A 10,572-nucleotide genomic window follows, 5' to 3' on the forward strand; every position below is an offset into this window, starting at 1 on the left:
TAAAAAAGCTACAAGGACAAACGTTACTTTTTCTTGTCCAAAGGTTTAGTGTAATGGAAGCGAAACTGTCGAGAGCTTCGATCAAATATCACCCCCTCGGAGAAATGCCGCCACGGAGGCGTCCGAGGACGATGTACAGGCTGGTGCTTATTTTTGCAATAATACTTAACTGGGTAGTAGGGTGGTCGGCCTTTCACATGAATCCTATGAAAAAAACCAGGGTACGTCAATTGCCTTTGCAGAGCGTCGGCGGTGGAGTCGAAGAGCAACACAAAGAACGTTGATAATAATACATTGTAATAGAGAAGAACCGAGTTGATAAAATACAAACGAAGAAAGGAACCACAACCGTAATAATAAATTGAACCATATATCTTATCGAAAAGGTGCCTTCGACGAAAAGTTATTTAGAGAAATAGAAAAAAATATATGTATAAAACTCAAATTTAGACACGCGTACTCGAAGACATTTTTCGAAGGATGCAGCCCCCTCTACGTCCAGCCGCCCTGCTATGAACCAGTTTGGAAACGAACAGAATCACCGTTTTTTCTCTTGTGGAATATAAGCAATAAGTGATGCTCATGAAACATTTGAGTCAATGAAATCAATCACTATACATAAGCCGTAAAGCAGCAGAAATACTTCGTTAGACGTCAGACAAGAAGGTCGTAGTATTTTAAATTGATACCTTGTGTTACGGGGATTGAGTTACCTATCTATGATGCTTCCTAATCATCCGAGCGATAGCAATGGATAGCTTTTGAAGCGTGTACAGAATATCCAATCGGTTTCAGGTATACGCATATACTGACTTGAGTTTCGTGCATAGAATAGACAACGGAAATATTTAAAGATTTTTCTCAGGTCAAAGGTCCCCTTTCTAGAACCAGCTTGTCTCTTAGCCATGGGTCTAAAAAATCTACGTAACAGCTTTACGGGCCCGCGTATCGCTGGTTGACAAGGGCGTCTCAAGGTACGTTCTAGTTAGAACCTTTCTGCAGCTTCTCCTTTGTGTCATCTATTATTGGTGAACTGGCGACAAATCTAGCTTTTAGAGCCATTGAAACATACGGAGCGCTACCCTATTAATAATCTTTGTTTACTTTTTAATAACAAAGACATGTATATTATTAATCGAAAGTCAAATAAAAAAACATTACTTAAATTAAGGTCAATGGTCAAATGGATTCTGTAAACTGAAAATTATACATGAAAATCGTTGCGACGCTATAACATTCTAAGGCTTCCTGCAAAATAAGTTGTAATAAATCCACACTACTGGATATAATTCGTTTTGGAACAAAGTCATGGAATTGCAAGTTTTCAAATGTTTCAATAGAGAAGAGATCACAAATAAAGAAGATAAAAAACCAACTAACGACAGAATGAAGAGCTCGAATCAAAGGTTAGTTTTAAGATACTGTTTTTCGTAGCGCAACCGGAATAATTCAGCTCGATACCTATGACATATGCCTTATGTAGCTTCAATAATCATCATTGAATAACAGAAAGAAGCTGCTGCCTTTGAACTAGTCAGAGGCGTACTCACGACCTAAAACATACTGCTGTCCTAACTGCAATGTTGAAGGGACCCTTTTACAACGCTTAGCATCGCACCGCCGATAGATGAGCCTAGGATAATTTTCGAGTGAGTTTCATATATTTGATAATAACAAAATGAGGACAACCTTTTAAGTAGCGGGAAGCATCTAGGTGTTGCAGATCCCGAACGTTTCTCGTGTATATACAGAAAATATACAAGAAATCAATAGACGGCCATCACCTGCTAAAGCTAGTTAAAGCTTTGAACAGGAAGATCAAGTTCCTATGCGCGGCCTGAAGTGCATAACCTTGGAATGAGGCCTGGGATCTAAGATCGCTCATTTTCCGTTACGCTAATCTAAATTAATGAGAAATTTCATCTGTTATAGGCAGAATTCCCCTACATATTCTGACGTAATAGGTTCTCCGCCCAGAAGCTAAAACGGGCATACCAGAAATAACGTGTGCTTAACCCCTTCATCATATTTTAATACCATTTATTCGATTAATGCTTATAGAAGTACGCACAATGTTCGTATAATTATATAAGCGACAGTTATGACAGATAAAAATGGGCAGAAAAACCTGGGGTCTCTTCCTCTTGCCACACGACCACATACAAGGTACGGACTATAACATTGCCATTATTCAATAAAACTTATATTCTTAACAGTCTGCTATCACCGCGGTATTGAAGTGTTACCTCCACTACTATTGCAGTCCACCGCAGGGCAATGACACTACGAACAATTACATTCATTAGACAATTTCATATAGAGAACGTAGGGAAAGGATCCGACGGGTCTGATTCGTCTAGTTTTTCCCACTCAGGACGTAGTAGGGACTAGGCCCCATAATCAGGTTGCGTGTGTTGTCATCGAATCACCGTATTCTGCAATGATCTGCGGCGGGACTTGATTAGCAACTGTGGTTGACAGATAATTCTGCGTAGGTAATATTTCTCATATAAGTATGCCACGCAAGTGCCTATGCCTTTATGCGTTCAAGAGGAAACAGGAAGGAACTGGGTCAGTAGTGGTTAACGGTGGCTGCTTGATCAACGCGTTGCTCTATGCTACGACACGGAGCTCTGCTCCCGGAAAGGTCTTCGGTTTCATGAGGGCGCCTTGGTGTTTCAGGAGGCCTTTAGAACACAGCACATGAGAGATGTCGTAAAAAGACCAGCTTTGTTTATGGCTTCCTCGTTACCTGATGAACACAGACGTACTATTCGTTGCACGATCCATTAGTCTATAGCCAACGTTCTCAACGACAGAACCGATTTCGGCCTGCACGGCAGTGCCGTGCAATGGATCTTTGCCGTGTTTGGTCCTTATTAGTATGACTCGGTTGGGTTGTCCCGCTGATGCTGTTGCTGGTTGAGTATAACATGGTCCAGAGATCTTCTTTTTCAAATGTTCTTATTCAGCAATAGCCTGAATGGGACAACAAGCTTTTTAGACCTTACATAAAGGCGCATTTGTTCAGGACTAGTGTAAGGCTTTTCGAGGAAGAATGTCTGCCTTCGGCCATGAGCGTCCCTTGCGACGACATTCAATTACATTTTACATGAATAAATTTTAATCCTGCTCTGTGACGTTTTGTCTGAACCCTTGCAATGCAGAAGTAAAGAAAAAACGAAGTATAAAACTGAATCATGAAAGACTGTATGCTGTATGTATTACTTGCTACATACGGATCGCAAGACATGCATCGATGTTCTTCCAGCGCACTGGCACGCTTTCCCCGGATATGATTCTGTTACTGGCAAATTAGAATCATCATACATACGCTGTTGACGTTGCTCGAAAGAGTAGGACATCGATATCGATGCCATTGCATTCACTGCAGGGCAAACATTTACGGAAGTAATTTCTGCTCGTAGTGAGGTCGCATATTTGTCATATTATGAACATTCGGCGAAACGAAGCCTCACTTGTCACGCTAGAGCAATTTCGAAAGACACTTCTAAGATGGGAACTATTTCGTATGAATAAGACCGGTTCAGTTCTTTTTTTTTTAACAGACACACCCACACTCACTAACACAGGCGTGTTAGAATCTAGCACTGCAGAGCATTAGCTATATACGATGTACTCCACGATGTTCTTTCTTATTGGCAGAACTGATGACCTTGAATTAAATGCGCCATATATGCGCCATTTCGTCCTAATTACGCTTACTTGTACTTGCCAGGAGACAGTCTCAGCTTCTGGTCGTTCCTGTCGTTCGGCAGAATCATCAATCAGCGATTGATTTAAATTGTAACGCTCCGTTACACAGGTGATTCACTAGCGGCGACGGTGGCGGCCATAACCCATCCAGTCGTTTAAAGCGAACCGCACACGGAAATTTCATGTACGAAATATTCTTACCGGTTACATTGAAACCGGCAATTGATGCTGTTAACGCTGCAATCTTTCTATACGTCTGTAGCGACGGCTGGACCGTAGGAGCATGAACTGAATACCCTCAAGCAAAGTTACACGTACGTAAGCCAACGAGGGGCACTCAAAAATGTAGCTCATTGACCAGCCTGTGGTTCATTGTTTAACACAAGTGAAACAACATGATGAAAACAAATGTACTCTATCCATTATCCTTTTAACTTGACGTAACTCTGCCATCTTGTTTCTATGTTTGTTCAATAGGTTTTCACCGCTTCTTCATTATCCGCGTCCGCGAATCGCATCGCTTGGAGGCGTCTTAGAGACAACTTTATCAGAAGTGAGTGAGATGATTGAACTCTGATCGCTCAGACAAATTTGCAGTTATTTCTCGTTGGTTCCTGGACCGAAACACAGCGTAGGTCAGTCAGTAGGCGGCTAGTCGTGCCCTTGTCTACAGAAGACCAAACAAGCAAGCTGAAACAGATTTGTTAAGAGAAGTTACCCTATCGATACAACTAAAAGTCATTTCTAGCCTTAGCCCATAAGTGAAATTACAGGTAACTTCTGTCTCGCGCTATAACGCTTACACGGAACCAATTTTGCTTAGTTACCTACCTAACCAATGCTTATAGTTACTCTGATAGGTGTGAATAGTGCATAGTAAGTTATATATAATAATATAATATAACAATATTGCCGGTACTTTCCCTTCCTATTCGATAGCTAACTTTTTGCCGTGTTTATTGGTTCGGAGATAATCATTACATTCATAACTAGTATGTATCCTAGTTAAAATTAAATATGGATATATAATCTAATTACTGTGCGTATATTTGTAATGTATAAGCTTTAAAGAACTCTATCGGCGGTAAAGGTCGATACAAATGTATCATACTAATCTTTACGGACGTTCACTGAAAAGTGAGCATTATTTATAGCGACGGTGCGATATAGTTAGCCAGAGTCAGGGCGTGATTGCGTAATCATTTTTTACGATAGGATATTATTTTAGCATATAGAAATAACAACATATTGCCCGCCTGATTGTGAATCGGCAATATTGAGCAAACGTCAATGGAGTAGCAGATGAAGAAGCACCAGGAAAAGTCGCGAGGGCAACGAGTACCGTTTCAATGAAACCGAACGTTTACGTCAAACACTTGAACAGTAAAACATGATCTTCAATAACGAATTGTTCGTAATGATCAACTCGAACGTTACCTGCAACATACGTTCAATTGAAGTGACTCATATCGTTACTTCGATTTGGAGTAATCATTCGAGCGTACGGGGGGTTCGAAGTGGAACCCTCCTTATCAATATGCATTTACAATCGGAGATTTAATTAGCTAGCGATCGACCGACACCAGTTTTCAATTGGTGCTCGTGGTTGATATTTGCTACTACTGAATCTTGCTTTTGAGTATCTTCATATACAAACATGGTACGCGATGGTACGGTCAAAAATTGTGCCTAACATTTCCCTCAGGGGAACTCAGAACTTACAATCGCTGCTCAGTTTAGCAGTCGAGCCGCAGACTCGATAGACGTCGGCAAACATTGACGATGTACTCGACCTCGAAGGCAAATCGTAGCCTTCATTGTGTTGTAATCGCGCAGTGGACAATTCGTTCAAACGACCAGAATAGGTTGTTTTTTGTGTTTCTCCGTAATAACCATTAGCTTAAGTAACATCTCATGAAACACTGACACCCATCTCCAAGGCCACTGGACCAGCATTGATGACGATATATTTCTGCATAATTTTCCTTTGTGTTTTTCTTACGCCTAGTATTATGAAATGACGGACAATAAATATGTACTTTCGGTACAATTTGTAACCATGTGGATTCTCTAGACCCTTTTGCGAACCCTATATTTCCTGTTAGCGTCGACTGTTTAATGTTTCACACACCACATTTTTTAGGCATTTTCAGTTTTTGAAAATATACAATATTCGAGTAAATTGGCTCAAAGCAGATAATAGGAAAGAAAGAAGTAACTCGCTGTAAATTTGATTTTGCCCTATTCAATTTAAGGACAGAACTATTGGCCTATAGCAGGTTGACGATTTTCAGCAGTCACATTCTAAGCGGAACAGCAATGGATAAAACGTAGTGTTATTTTTTCTTGTGTCGGTGAACTTTGACGTGGCGAGCCAGCCGACAAAAGAACGACAGCTATAGCGCCGCTACCCATAGCAATTTAAGGTAACGAAGCACGGGCTTTTTGCATGAATTTGCGCTCGTATCCCTTATAATTGTCGTCTCCTTAAGTGCAAAACATCCGTGGATATTTAGAACGTTATTTGATGCCTATAATATCTATATGGTATAAGGACCTAATATAAACAGAAGAGGCAGTACAAGGAAACTATAGGTCTGTGTCACACACAAAAACAAGCCGAAAGCGAAAACTCGCACATTGTGTTGTCTACGTCTGCAGCAGCAACAACAACGACAGTAATGACAACATTAGCTGCAGATCTGTAGGGGGTTCATCCGCGGGCTTTTGTACGTGCAATTAGAACACGAATGAGCATCAAATCGACCGATCACACACGCGGTCAGAACTTATTTACGGTAATTAAAAACAATGGATCTCATGTTCTTCAAAGCCTCTAGTCCCAGGTGTGACATCTGTACTTGGGATACAGCACAAAATCAATCATTTAATTGCCTGTGAACAAGTGCTTAGCTTCTAACGTGATAAACTACACATTAGGGCAACGGGATGTCGCAGTCCTTTCTCTGAGGAAATCCTTTTTAGTTCGCTGAGGTTCCATAGCAGAAAAAGACATATTTTATATAGGAAACAGAGCGCCTGTAACTCTGCGCTCGGGCAAGACGAATGAAATAAAATATATGTAGTACTTTCATTAACTATAATCTATGGGAACATCACAAAGCATTAAGTCAGTGCTCAGATCTTGACTACAATTTCAAACTGAGCGTTTGCGATAAGTTATATGTATATATATATATATATATATATATATATATATATATATATATATAGTTTTTTTGACTGGTTACAATTAAAGTATCTGATAATAAAAATAGATACAAATAAACTACTTGTGCTAACGACGAAAAAACCACACGTATTTCTTACACAGATCAGATCGGTACGGGTTTTTGCACGGATCCAGAGTGAGTGTTCGTAGACCAATTATTTCAAGACGGGCACAGTGCGATCTGTCCCATATGAAGTAATAAATTTATTTTTAAACGGTTTCAAGTGCGTCTAACTGCGCTTTATCACTATTCGGACAAAGGCGAAACGAAGACGTCGACGCCGACTCAGCTGAAAGACAGCTTTGCCACGTTGAGGTGGCCAAAGGGTACTGCTTGCCATGTGAGCAGAGGCTGGGTATATCTAGTAACGAGCATAATGCCAAAACGGCGTAAATTTAATAGGCAAACCAAACAACGACAATTTAGGCATTTTTAAGTTCCAGGATTTATCGAGGCCAAAGTTTAATATTAGAAGCAAACGAGACCTCATTTCAAGGTACGCAATAAAATACGCTAATTAGATATAGGAAACAAAAAAGCGTAGTCAGAAAGCCTCGCAGGTGATCCAAAACAATTGCAGCAATGAGGAAATGTCACTTTCGGATTGTCTGTTCAGTGTTTTGCCACTTTCTTAACCACCCCGCATATTGATTATCATTGGGCAGAGATTACATTGCTATCAATTCTAGACGTCCCTTCAGGGAATCGGCAAACATAGGATACAGAAGAATGTGGAAAAATAACAAGCGATACTGTATAGTGTGTATAGTTCAGTGCGGTGTCAATATAGACCTTTCTTAATGGCAACCCTCAATAGTCTTAAACAAGTAGAGCGAGAGACACGCACTAAGTAGCCTCGCCGCTAGGGTCCTCATCTCTATGTTATTTAAAATAGGAACGCGTATGACTGAAGCTGAAGGATGCCTCCCTGAGGGTTCATTTAAGTAAAACCTACATTTCATATTTTTAAAAGAATGTCCATTTTTGGCCAACTAATTGATCTTAAGCCACACAACCCAAGCCGTCTATGTTGTACCACCTCCGAGCTAGCTAATGTTAAGTTAATTGTATAAATATGGGCGATGAACTCTAAAAGCTGGGCTTTTCTTGTTTAGGACATTATCTCGAAGTCTTTTCGAAACACGAATCTTGAGAGTCTTTTGCACACCGGAAATTGCTGATGCGTTCACTTGCAACCGCTTTGTGAAGGCAGAAGTGGCAAAGGTGACTGAATCATTTCCCAAGTCAAAAAAAATAACAACATTTGACGGCGTCCTCTGTAAGCTGGAAAACAGGTTTTCCAGCTGTTCCAAAAAATCCATTCCTACTCCTTTTTAGGGAAGGTATTTCTTAAATAATCAATTCTCTGCGTTAGCAGCAACATAAACAACATTGGATAATTTGCCTCCATCTCCTCAGCGCATGTCGGATACTAGTTTTTAAGGTTACGGGCTCTTGACACGTTCAAACAACGTTTACGTATTTAAATCATGACCGAAAAAAGGGTTATAGCTTTCGATAACTTAAAGTTCTGAGTTCTGTAATAAGCCAGAATTTGCGCAAGCCAAAAAGCAACAGATTCTAATCAAAAAATAGTAACTGAGAGCGCCGGCCAAAAAACGGCTTTGGAGACCGTTTAAGAGACTTTTCTTACGGTTGGATTAAAGATGGACACATAGAACGATCTATTGATTTCAAAACCGTATGCTTCAAAAAGCAGCAGGTCGAAGACGCGCCCTTATTATTGGATACCTGTAAATAACGAGAAGTATTGGCTGGGGACGAAAATTCGGTGACGATGATTTATAGTGAACTAGTAGGTATAAAAAAGTGTGCCACCTATCGAAATATTAGTTTTCTTTTTACTCCGAACCGCGGCAAAAGAGGTATATTCGTAAGAGGATTCGTCGCCTATCAATGTCCCGGTCCCTCTTACATAACCATGAGCGCTGTATTTGATAGATCGATAAGACTCAGATTTGTCATGGGTATAAATACCGTGCCGTAAGAAGTAAGACGTAAAGCTTACACGAAGACAATCCCTAGACGGAGTCTCTTTTAGGATTCTTTATTGTTAATTGCGAATCATAAGGGTCGTTCATTTGATCACTTGTGGTTTTTGTTCATGTAACACAGAGTCGTTAGACATTCGGTGGTTCTCTTCGCATTGTCAGCCTGTAGATATGGAAACCTAAAGGATTTGAGGATCTTTTTTTGTTTAATGTGGGCTCATTACATATGACATTTTTGCAAGTCACTGGTTGAAGCTGGTTGGCGTACAGGAGACACGCGCCGATCATTAATTTTAACCACCGTCACTATTGCTAATGTGATTATTATTTAACTTGCAGTTTGTAACGCAAATATTTTTTAGCGTTTTCTACTGACACACTTAGGACAGGTGTTACATACATTTTGAAAATTCGCACAGTTCTTCAGATCTAGCTGAAAACGCGGCTGTGGCGCTGATGAGCTTTGGACATGCGCATGTCGTCATTGAATATTTAGCTAAAAAAATTGGAAAAAAAAAAAGATAAAGTGAGAGGTCAGCTAACGAAGCACTGATGACGATAATTGTATCTAAAAAAAAAATACATTATGGCAGATTACGTAAAACGATATTCGAGTTACTGGAGTAGGCGCTTAGAGATAAAGCAACGATTTCCCATGACAAAACCAAAAGTAGCCCGGCAAGTTTCGTCATTACTTTCCTTCCGATTGGCCATAACACGAACATCAGGAGAGCGCCGATTGTTTATAAAACACATTTGTCTTTCTTAACGGGACTTCACTAGTCGTGTCTTAGCCAAAGGGACAGCGCTGCTTGATTCTCAGTTAGAAAGGGCGTCTTACGTATGGGAAGCCAATCGGTAGCTGCTCTTGTCTAAACAAACACTTAGCTTTGTTTGCCCGTTCTATAACATCAAATATATACTTACGACACATACAGTTGATATGGTTTACGTGTCCAAATTAGAACCACTAAACTTTATCAGCGCTAGACATAACGAAGCACCTAAGGGTGTCGTTTCGGGTAGTTTTTACATTCATCTTACCATTGTACAAGGGTAGTTTGGTGTCCTGTAAACAAACAAAATACCTCCAACGATGTGAAATAGTAAAACTGATAAAATTGTATGCATAGCCCTTACACGTATATGCGTGTCCCGCGCATACCCAGATTTAGGATTTTCGCTATCTGCCACATGAGTGACGCGTCATAGTCAAGGGAAAATTAGGCCACCCTGATGCAAGGAGACGCGCAGCAGTGGACACATTGAACATTTTAAGCAGTCCTCGCAAATATTCACATGAACCATTGCCAGTAAGAACAGGTAAATCAGACAGCTCGCAGCTTGAGCTAGATTTCAACCAGTGAAATGTATCCAAATGTCTCATAGAACCGTGGAACGACAGTCCGGCTGTCATCAGCCGAATCAGTCAGAGGAGGCTGTATCGTGTCGTGACACGAAGAGAACCCAGAGCTGATCGCAGCAGCGAGACTTCATTGTCAGTCACCCCACAAACAGTGTCCAGGATCGTTTACGAGCACCTTGATAGATAGAAGAAAATTGTATCATCATTATTTGATACTGTGTGGGGTTTGTTTGCAGAGGAGATG

This window comes from Varroa destructor, unplaced genomic scaffold (assembly GCF_002443255.2).
Source record: "Varroa destructor unplaced genomic scaffold, Vdes_3.0 BEIS01000004.1, whole genome shotgun sequence".
Classification (NCBI taxonomy): domain Eukaryota; kingdom Metazoa; phylum Arthropoda; class Arachnida; order Mesostigmata; family Varroidae; genus Varroa; species Varroa destructor.